This window comes from Echinops telfairi, unplaced genomic scaffold (genome assembly GCF_000313985.2).
Source record: "Echinops telfairi isolate 266 unplaced genomic scaffold, ASM31398v2 ScPeMD7_2010;HRSCAF=2546, whole genome shotgun sequence".
NCBI classification, from domain to species: domain Eukaryota; kingdom Metazoa; phylum Chordata; class Mammalia; order Afrosoricida; family Tenrecidae; genus Echinops; species Echinops telfairi.
The window spans coordinates 5,297,584-5,306,479 of NW_022105908.1; positions in this window are offsets into that span (position 1 = coordinate 5,297,584).

The window sequence follows — 8,896 nt, forward strand, 5'->3', positions numbered from 1 at the left end:
GAGACAATTACTGGACGAATGGTCTCTTGGGGCATTTGAGGAGACATGAGGAGCTAAGAGTATTGCATACAAGACTGAAGAGCATGTTCTAAAACAGACTGTGGTGATGATTATACAACTGTTCTTGATGTGATTGAGCTATTGATTGTATGCGATGTGGATTATATGTCCCCATAAAATTATTGCGGGGCAATATATCTCCTTGGAAACATGAGTCCTTGCTACTCGGGGTCAAGGCCAGCAGTGTGTGGAGAGAGCTCCTGAGCTGGCGTGGGATTGGGAGCTGGATGAAGGTGGGGGCAGTTGGGACAGCACCTCAGTTGTAATAGCAGGGGAGGGCTCAGGAGGTTGTGCAGCACCAACCTGAGGAGGCCGCATGGATTCTCAGACGAGCTCAGGAACTTTCCGGGTTGAGGAAGGATAAAGAGCACTAGGAGCTGGTAGGTGCTCTGGAGATAAAGGGAGGCAGGGATGACATTGTTGGGTGCCATTAGCTAATTCTGATGCACAGGGGCTGCAGGTGATAAAATGGAACTTCCCCAGAGGGTTTTTCTTGACAGTAATCTTTATGGGACCAGAGGTGCCAGGTGGGTTTGGAAGGCCTAGGTTCAATTGCTGGCCAGTGCGCCTCATCGGCAGTTACTTTGGTCAGTGGAGGTGGACACGTCGCTACGAGGTACATGTTGCAGCAGAGGTTCCAGACTAAGACAGACTAGGAAGAAAGGTCTGGCGATCCACTTTGAAAATCATCCAATTAACAGCCTATGGACCACAACAGCGTGATCATTTGACTCCTTGTGTGCGAGGTTGCCGTGAGTAGGGGCTGACTGGACGGCAGCTTGTGCAATCTAAGATCTGGGTGAGTGTATTTCTGAAAATAGTGGTCCTAGGTTCCAGCCTGGGAAACCCAAACAAACATCATGGCGTCAATTCCAGCTCATCGTGACCCTATGGGACAGGGTAGGACTGTGCCTGCGAGTTTCTGAGACTGTCACTCTTTATGGGAGGAGGAAACCTCATTTTTCTCCTGCAGAATGGCTGGAGCTTTTGAGTTGCTGACCACTGCTCCACCAGGGCTGCTGCCAGTGTGAGGAATGAAGGAAGATTGACTGGGGGTCATCGGTCAGGGTCAATGCTATGGCACCGTGCCACTGGACAGGCATGACATGATTTCAGCTGACACACAAACTCACATTAAAAAGTATGATCTATGTATGTATGTATGTATGTAAGAATGTATGTATTATGATAAGAGCTGTATGAGCCCCCAATGAAATGATTTGTTTTTAAAAAGTCTGGATTGCCCTATAAACCACCCAATTCACAATTTCAACAAATTACATATTGTCTCTTTCATGCTAGTCCTTAGTCTATATTACAGGAATAAGTTTCTGGTCGATGGTTTACTGACCCCTTTAACTTTTGCGACTCTCAGGCCCTTGTCTGAGATCCTGAGAAGAGGCAGCTTCAGTAGGCAAGCAGTATCCGGTTCAAGAGATGTGACCAATCTGGCTCACTGGCTGGCTTTGTTAATAAAATGTTATTGGAACACAGACCCACCCATTATTTACATACCATCGCGGGCTCTTTCCCGTGACACTGTAACACGGCAGAGCTGAATAGTAGTGCCAGGGACCTTCCGACCCACAGTGTTTAAATTATTTTATTTAAATTATTAAATTTAAATTATTTCCTATCTGGAACCAGAAGCTGTGGTGGTAGAGTGAGGCGATGCTTTGGGGTGCTAATTACAGGGTCAGCAGTCTGAAACCTCCAGCGGACCCATAGGAGAAAGATAAGGCTTTGTGTGCCCATGAAGAGTTACACTCTAGAAAAACCCATAGGGACAGTTCTGTTTTGTCCTATGGGGTCACTATGAATCAGAATTGACTCCGTAGCAGGACATTTGTTTTCTTTGGAAAACAGCACAGAACCAGCATGAGGGCCTCTGGTCTAGTTTCGTTGCATTGCTTTGTTATCAGTGTGTATTCTGGTAAACATTCCTATTAAAAGTGAGATTCGTTTTCTATTGAGGTTAATAATACCAACCCCCCAAACTAAACCCACTGCCATTGAGTCAAGTCCGATTCCTAGTAACCGTGTAATAGAAGCCCTGGTGGCGTAACCGCGAGATCAGTAGTTCAAAACTCGCAATCGCTCTGAGGAAGAAAGATGAGGAGTTTGACTCCCATAAAGAATTATAGTCTCAAACCCAATGGAGCAGTTCGACTCACTATTTTCAGAGCAGTGCTATAGAGTTGTCATGAGTTGGAGCAACTTGATGGCAGTGAGTTGAGAGGGTAACCCTGTAGGACAGAGTAGAGCTACTCCCTGGGGACCCCCAAGAGTGTACATCTTCATGAGGACAGACAGCTTCCTCTTTCTCTTGCAGCACCACTATTGGGTTTGGATGATGGATTTTGAGGTTAGCAGCCTGCCGCTTAACCCACGACACCATCAGGGGTAATCTTTGATAACAGTATAGCCACCACTACCATTGAATTGGTACCAACTCATAGCGAACCTCTACAGGGTCCCCAAGGCTGTAAATCTTTGCCGGAGTATATAGCCTCGTCTTTCCCCCTTGGAGCAGCTGGTGGGTTTAAACTCTGACCTTGCTGTTAGCAGGTATCAAGCAGGGCTGCCCGAAAGTAGAGGTAGTGGGGAGAAGGTGCCCACTATTACCGACTGCTCTTTGGGGGGCGTTAGTTTAATTGGGGTGAGTAAGTAGATAACAGCAACAACAAAAGTTGACACAGCCACATTTTTCCAGGAACAGTTCAGCGATATTCGTTTCATTTCTCATGCCATGTAGCCTTCATTATGATCAGGTCCCAGACTTCCCATCGTCCTTGATAAACGCTCAGCATCCCCAAAGCAATGCCCTCTCCTCTCTGTCCCTCCCCACCACCCACCTAAAAACAAAACCGAAGGCTGACTGCCGTGGGGTGGCGTTGAACCCGGAGTGACCCTGGAGACCGAGTGGATGATGAGTTGGGCTGCTAACCACCAGGTCCCCAGTTCGAGCCCACAAGGGTCACTCTGAGTGACGATGGCCTCCCACCTCAACTCAAAGCCAAATACACTCACTGCCATGATTGAGTCAATTCTCATGCATAGCGACCCTAGAGGCTAGAGTGCTGCCCTTGTGGGTTTCCAAGGCTGTCACTCTTTAGGGGACCAGAAAGCCTCTGTTTTCTCCCGTGGAGTGGCTGGTGGTTTCAAACTGCTGACCTTGTCTGACTTTGTGATTAGCAGCCAAACGCGTACCCCATTGTGGCACCTCATAGAGACAGATAGGAGCCTTGGAGGCATAGTGATTGCAGGTCAGACTGCTAATGGCGAGGTCAGAAGTTCGAACCCCCCAGCAGCTCCCAGGGGAAAATGGGACTTTCTGAAGGGTTAGTCTTGAAAGCCCACAGGGGCAGTTCTACTCTGCCCTGTAGGGTCGCTATGAGCGGGCATGACTCGATGGCAGTGAGTTTGGTTTCGGTGTTTTTTAGTAAAGACAGCAGTCTCCCTGTGTAGGCGCCCTCAGCACATGCACACAGGATGCTGCAAAGGAGCCTGGGCTAGGACACACCACAGACCCAACGGCAGCCGCCCGGCCGCAATAGCCTGCTCAGCCTGTCTCAGAGAGAGGTGACTAGCGTTTCTCTCCTGGTCAAGCTGGAAACAATACATGGAAGCCCTGGGTTCCCCTCCCTATGGGGCACTCCTATACAGGGTCCCTCATCCTCACAGGGGAACCGGGAAGAATGCGGCTCCTGGGTGGGGCATGGACATTAACAACGTCTCCCCTTGAGATGCTTCAGACTGACCACCTGGCCTAAGTCTAGTCTACAGTCCTCCCCAAGACCTCTTCTGAACACTGCACCCTCACCTGGCTTCTTCTGCACACCGGGCTCTACACTAAACCCCAAGCTCACTGCTGGGGAGTGGATTCCGACTCATCGCATCTACAGGTACTGTGGACAGGGTAGGACTGCACCCTGTGGGATTCCAAGATTGGAACTCTTTACGGGACGAGAGAGCCTCTCTTTCTCATGCCAAGCAGCTGGTGGTTTTAAACTGCTGACCTTGTAGTTATCAGCTCAATGTATATCCCATTATACCATTAGGACTTTTTAAGAAATGATGGTTGGACCCCTTATTTATCCCCCCGCCCCCCGAAGGCAAAAGAAAGAATGGACACGATTTCTTTCCCTTTTCTGGGCAAACTGAGATACAGAGAGGGCTGTTCAAGGTCAGAAGGGACCAAGGACGGTGGCTGGGTTTTTGCTTGTGACATTCACTATCGTCAGCTGCGAGGTGGCCCCAGCAATACAATCACTCTGTTTTACACGTGAGCCCCAGGTATGTGCGCACTGGCTGGAAGAACACAAAGGTATAGTCCCTTATCAGAGAGAAAGCAAATAGGAAGTTAATCCATCTGGAAAATACACAGAGGCAAAGGGCAGTGGGAACATGTTTTGACTTCTGCCTGGAGGGGCCTTCTGCTCCGCACTGTGCCTACAGCAGACAGGACATGCAACTCCCTACTCTTGGGAACACCCCCCCCCCCACACACACACACACCATCCTCTCTGCCTTTGTTTTGCCTCTCGGTGGAAGACTATGGAGGAAGCTTTCCGTGTCTGTAGAATGTCAAAGACAGGCATATCTTTCTCTGGTGAATATTGACCAATTTTGACAGCATCAACTCAGTCTCTATTCATATCAACAAGCTTTCTTCCAGCTCTCAGACATCAAGTCTCCCTTCCTCGCTGGAAGAGTAAGGAGACAGGGAAAGCAATGCCATGCCATCACCTACCACCGAGTTCGGCGGTAAAAATCTTTCACTCACCAGGCCAGATATCTGGGTTCGATTGCTGGCCAGGGTAACACACCTCAGCCGCACCCGTCTGCCTGTGGAAGCATGCGTGTTGTCACGCACCGACTTTAGCAGAGCTTCCAGGCTTAGACAGACCAGGAAGAAAGGCCCGAGGATCTACTTCCAAAATCAGCCCGGAGAAACGCTAGGAAGTCTGCCACGAGTCTGACCTCCTACCCATCATGGGCACATGGTACAGGAGCAGGCAGCATTTCTTTCTGTGGGGCGGTGGCTCACCATGAGTAGGCATCTGACTCAATAGCTATCAACAGCAACAGCAATGACCGCATACCGAGGAAGAATTGGGCGCGCAGAGAGAGGACAGGGCTTGCCCAGGACACACAGACCCCCCAAGTCAGAGACCCAAGTGTAGCACAGATGGTCACTGGGCACCTTGCTCCTCAGAGGGTTCAGGTTTTTTAAGCCCACCTTAAAGGCACCTGACACCTGCTCTGCCATGTCATTTGGTTGACAACAGTGATGACCAGTCCTCTTACAGTGCTGTCAGCCTATGGGATCATCTCATTCCTGAGCCATGAAACACTTGAGAAATATCCTGCCCCTCTGGTTGCTGGGTGCAGAAAGGTACAGGTCTGCAGGTACTTCCTTGTGGCTCCCTCATTCACCCACACCCAGCGGGGAGGGAAGGCAGCCTGGAGGCAGGCAGGACCGGCAGCCTCCCATGCAAATCTCGCCCTGGCCCTGCCGCCTAGCTCCTCCCGGCCATGCTCCTGGGCCGGCTGCCTTGTGGAAAGTGCAGCTCAGGGCGCTGCGGGATCTTCCTTTACCTCGCCCTCATGATCGATGCCGCTGGCCTGGCCATCCTGCTGGTGGGAATCCTCGCGCCACTGAACTACTGGGACTTCTTGGTCTACACGGGGGCCCTGATCCTGGCCTTTAGCCTGCTGTTTTGGGTCGCCTGGTATACCATCAACATTGAGGTACCTCTGGAGCAACTGAACTTGTAGCTCGGCTGTGGGCAGAGGTGGAAGGATGCAGTCGCCGGGCAGCTGAGGCTGTGCACCTGGAGTAGACCAGACAGTGTGAGCTCCCTTCCAGAGGGCTCCCTGGGGACCAGGTGAGTCAACCCAGGACCTGCCCGGCAGGGTGGCCAGGGAGGCTGGAATGGGCAAGTGGTCAGCGGATTATAAGAGGAAGTTCCTTGACTAGGGACGCTCGGGTCCAGTAGGTTCTGTGGTGGGAACAGTCAGGGGAATGTGGGGTCAGTAGTATTTTCCTTTCCTGGGGACCCCTCCTCATGAAGGCAGCAGAGAGGGTCTCCATGGTCCTTGCCACTCCTGACAGGCTACGACGGGCCCAGAAATGCAGACGGACATTCTGCGTGCAGTCTGAGCCAGGAGGGGCCATGCTGACTTCCACCGCGAGAATCCACCCAATGTAATGCGCAGCCGAGGAGCACAGTCAGAATCCCAGGAGGTGGAAAGTCCCCGCAGCTCCTTGTGCCCGGTGCGGATGGAGGGGGCGCTGGCCCTGGGGAGGAAGTGGAGCAGAACCACCCAGGATGGCCCTTCTCACTTGCTTCTTCCCTGAGGCGATCTGGAGGGGACACTCGGGAGAGGACACTCGGGAGAGGTCAATGTCCACTCTCAGCAGTGCTCCCTCCCCCCGCTCTCCCTCACACACAAGCTGGTATGCAGCCACTCACCCATGCCCAGTGCCAGCCCAGGAGACCCAGAAATCAGGAGCTCAGGGCTGCAGAGCAATAGGCAATGGTGAGGCCGTTGACTGCATGCTACTAACAAAAACACAAAGCTCTGTCAGAGAAAAAGAAATCCGCGGCTGTTGAGTTGCTTCCCACTCGAAGCAACACTACAGGGCAGAGCAAGGCTGGCTCAGTAGTACATCTTACTGTCTCTATGTCTTACAGAAGGAGAGAGCCCCTCTTTCTTCCCCAGAGCAGCTGGCGGGGCTGCCCCTACCCCTGTGTCTCCAGGGACCTTCTGCCTGTTACGTAGAAGGCGTATCATTGCAAGACTGGGTCTGAGGGAGCGCAACAGATAGTGGGTGGCCTGGTCCCCAGCACCCTGAGATAGGATACCGGCAGCACTTCCAAGAGGACTAATATCAGAGCCCTCTGCCCTTGGTGGCCCAAGAGCTGTAATCGAGCTGGTCAGGCCCGCTCTCTACTGATTTGGGGGTGCCCAATCAGGGGTCGTGGCTGGTTTGCAAGAAGGAAACAACAGCTGGGTGTTTCTGGGTTTTGTGCCTGGGCGGCAGAAATGAGAGAAGAGAGCTGTGACCCAGGGAAAGGGGTCCGTGGTTGTTAGGGGCCCATGAGTCAGCCCCGCATGGTCTGCACAACAGAGCGAAACCCAGTCCTGCACCATCTTCAGGCAGCCTGGTGATACACACTGGCTGCGAACCACAGGGTCCGCAGTTCCAACCCAACAATAGCTTGACCAACGAAAGATGAGGCTTTCTGCTTCTATAAGGATTTACAGCCCTGGAAGCCCTAGGGGCAGCTCTATTCTGCTTTATGGGGTCCCTGGGGGGACCAATGGAATCAACTCCGTGACAATGGGTTTGCACGATCGACATGATCGTTAGTATATCTGAGCCCATTGTTGGAGTTGAGACAGGGCAAAGGAGTGGAGATGCAGATTTAAGCAGAGCACACGTAGAATCCACCACAACACCTTGGGACTACATTTTCCAGGACTCCTTGCTACCCCCATAGACGTTTCTGAGAATCTTGTGTGAGAACCTTAAAAACACTTGATGTGTATGGGGTGGGCAAGGAAGATGGAGGTCCGTGATGCTGGCTGGTAACGTTTTCTTACTATGACTACTACTGAATAAAATTTGCTTGCAATGTCCTATGTCTTCCACAAGTAAATCTTTCTCTTGATAAGACAAGAACCTCCTTCTAGTTACCGGACTATTATTATCAAGGGCCTGCTAAGCTAGGGGGCTCATGTCCAGTCAAGAAGGGTGACCCTGTGTCCTGGAGAAGATGTGGAAAGAGATGAAGAAGCAGATCTCTGGCTCCCCCGCTAACTGGGTCACACGGGGTGTCACATGCCAAGCCTCAATATGCTCACCGGTGAAAGGGGGGGGGGTGCAGTCGCCCACCTTGATTGTTGCAAGGCTTGAAAAGAGAGAATGTGGGTAAAGCCCCCTGTTTGAGCAACGGAGTTCTTTAGAAATGTCAGCTCGTGTTACCAAACATACAACGCAACGTGAGTGAACTGGCCCAGCATCCATTTCAGAGTGCTTTGATGTGGCTGCTTGTTATTAGTTACCTCCAACACACAGCGACTCGAGTTGTGTTAGTAACCCACATACCAGGGTTGCCCACCCATGTCCAACCCAACAAATCCTTGCCTCATCCCACTGCATCTTCATAATCAGGGGGATGTTTGAGTGCATTTTCAGATCCGTTGTGTCGTGTCTTCCAACGTAGGATCCAGCGTCCTGCACTACCCCATGACCATTGAGTTGATTCTGATTCATCGTCAACCTATAGAGCAGCGGTTCTCAACCTGTGGGTCGTGACCCCTTTGGGGGTCGAACCACCCTTTCACAGGGGTCGCCTGATTCATAACAGTAGCAAAATTACAATGATGAAGTAGCAGTGAAAATAATTTTATGGTTGGGGGATCACCACAACATGGGGAACTGTATTAAAGGGTGGCGGCATTAGGAAGGTTGAGAACCACTGCTATAGAGGGTTTCTAAGACTGACCATCTTTCTGTGAGCAGACAGTCTGGTCTTTCTCCTGAGGAGCAGCTGGTGGGTTTGAACTACCAACCTTATGGTTAATAACTCAACACCTAACCCACAGGGCCACCAGGGCAGATTTCCATCATAGATAATATTCCTTTGTGATCCTAGGGTTTTCTCACTCATTTTGAATTTTCATTGTTTTCGGATTTTTAACTTTTAGAAGTAGATGCCAGGTCTTTCTTCCGCATCTGCTTTCATCTGGGCACTCTGCTGAAACCTGTCCACTAAAGGTAATAGCTAATGGTGTGTGAAATACTAGTGATTCAGCTTCCAGC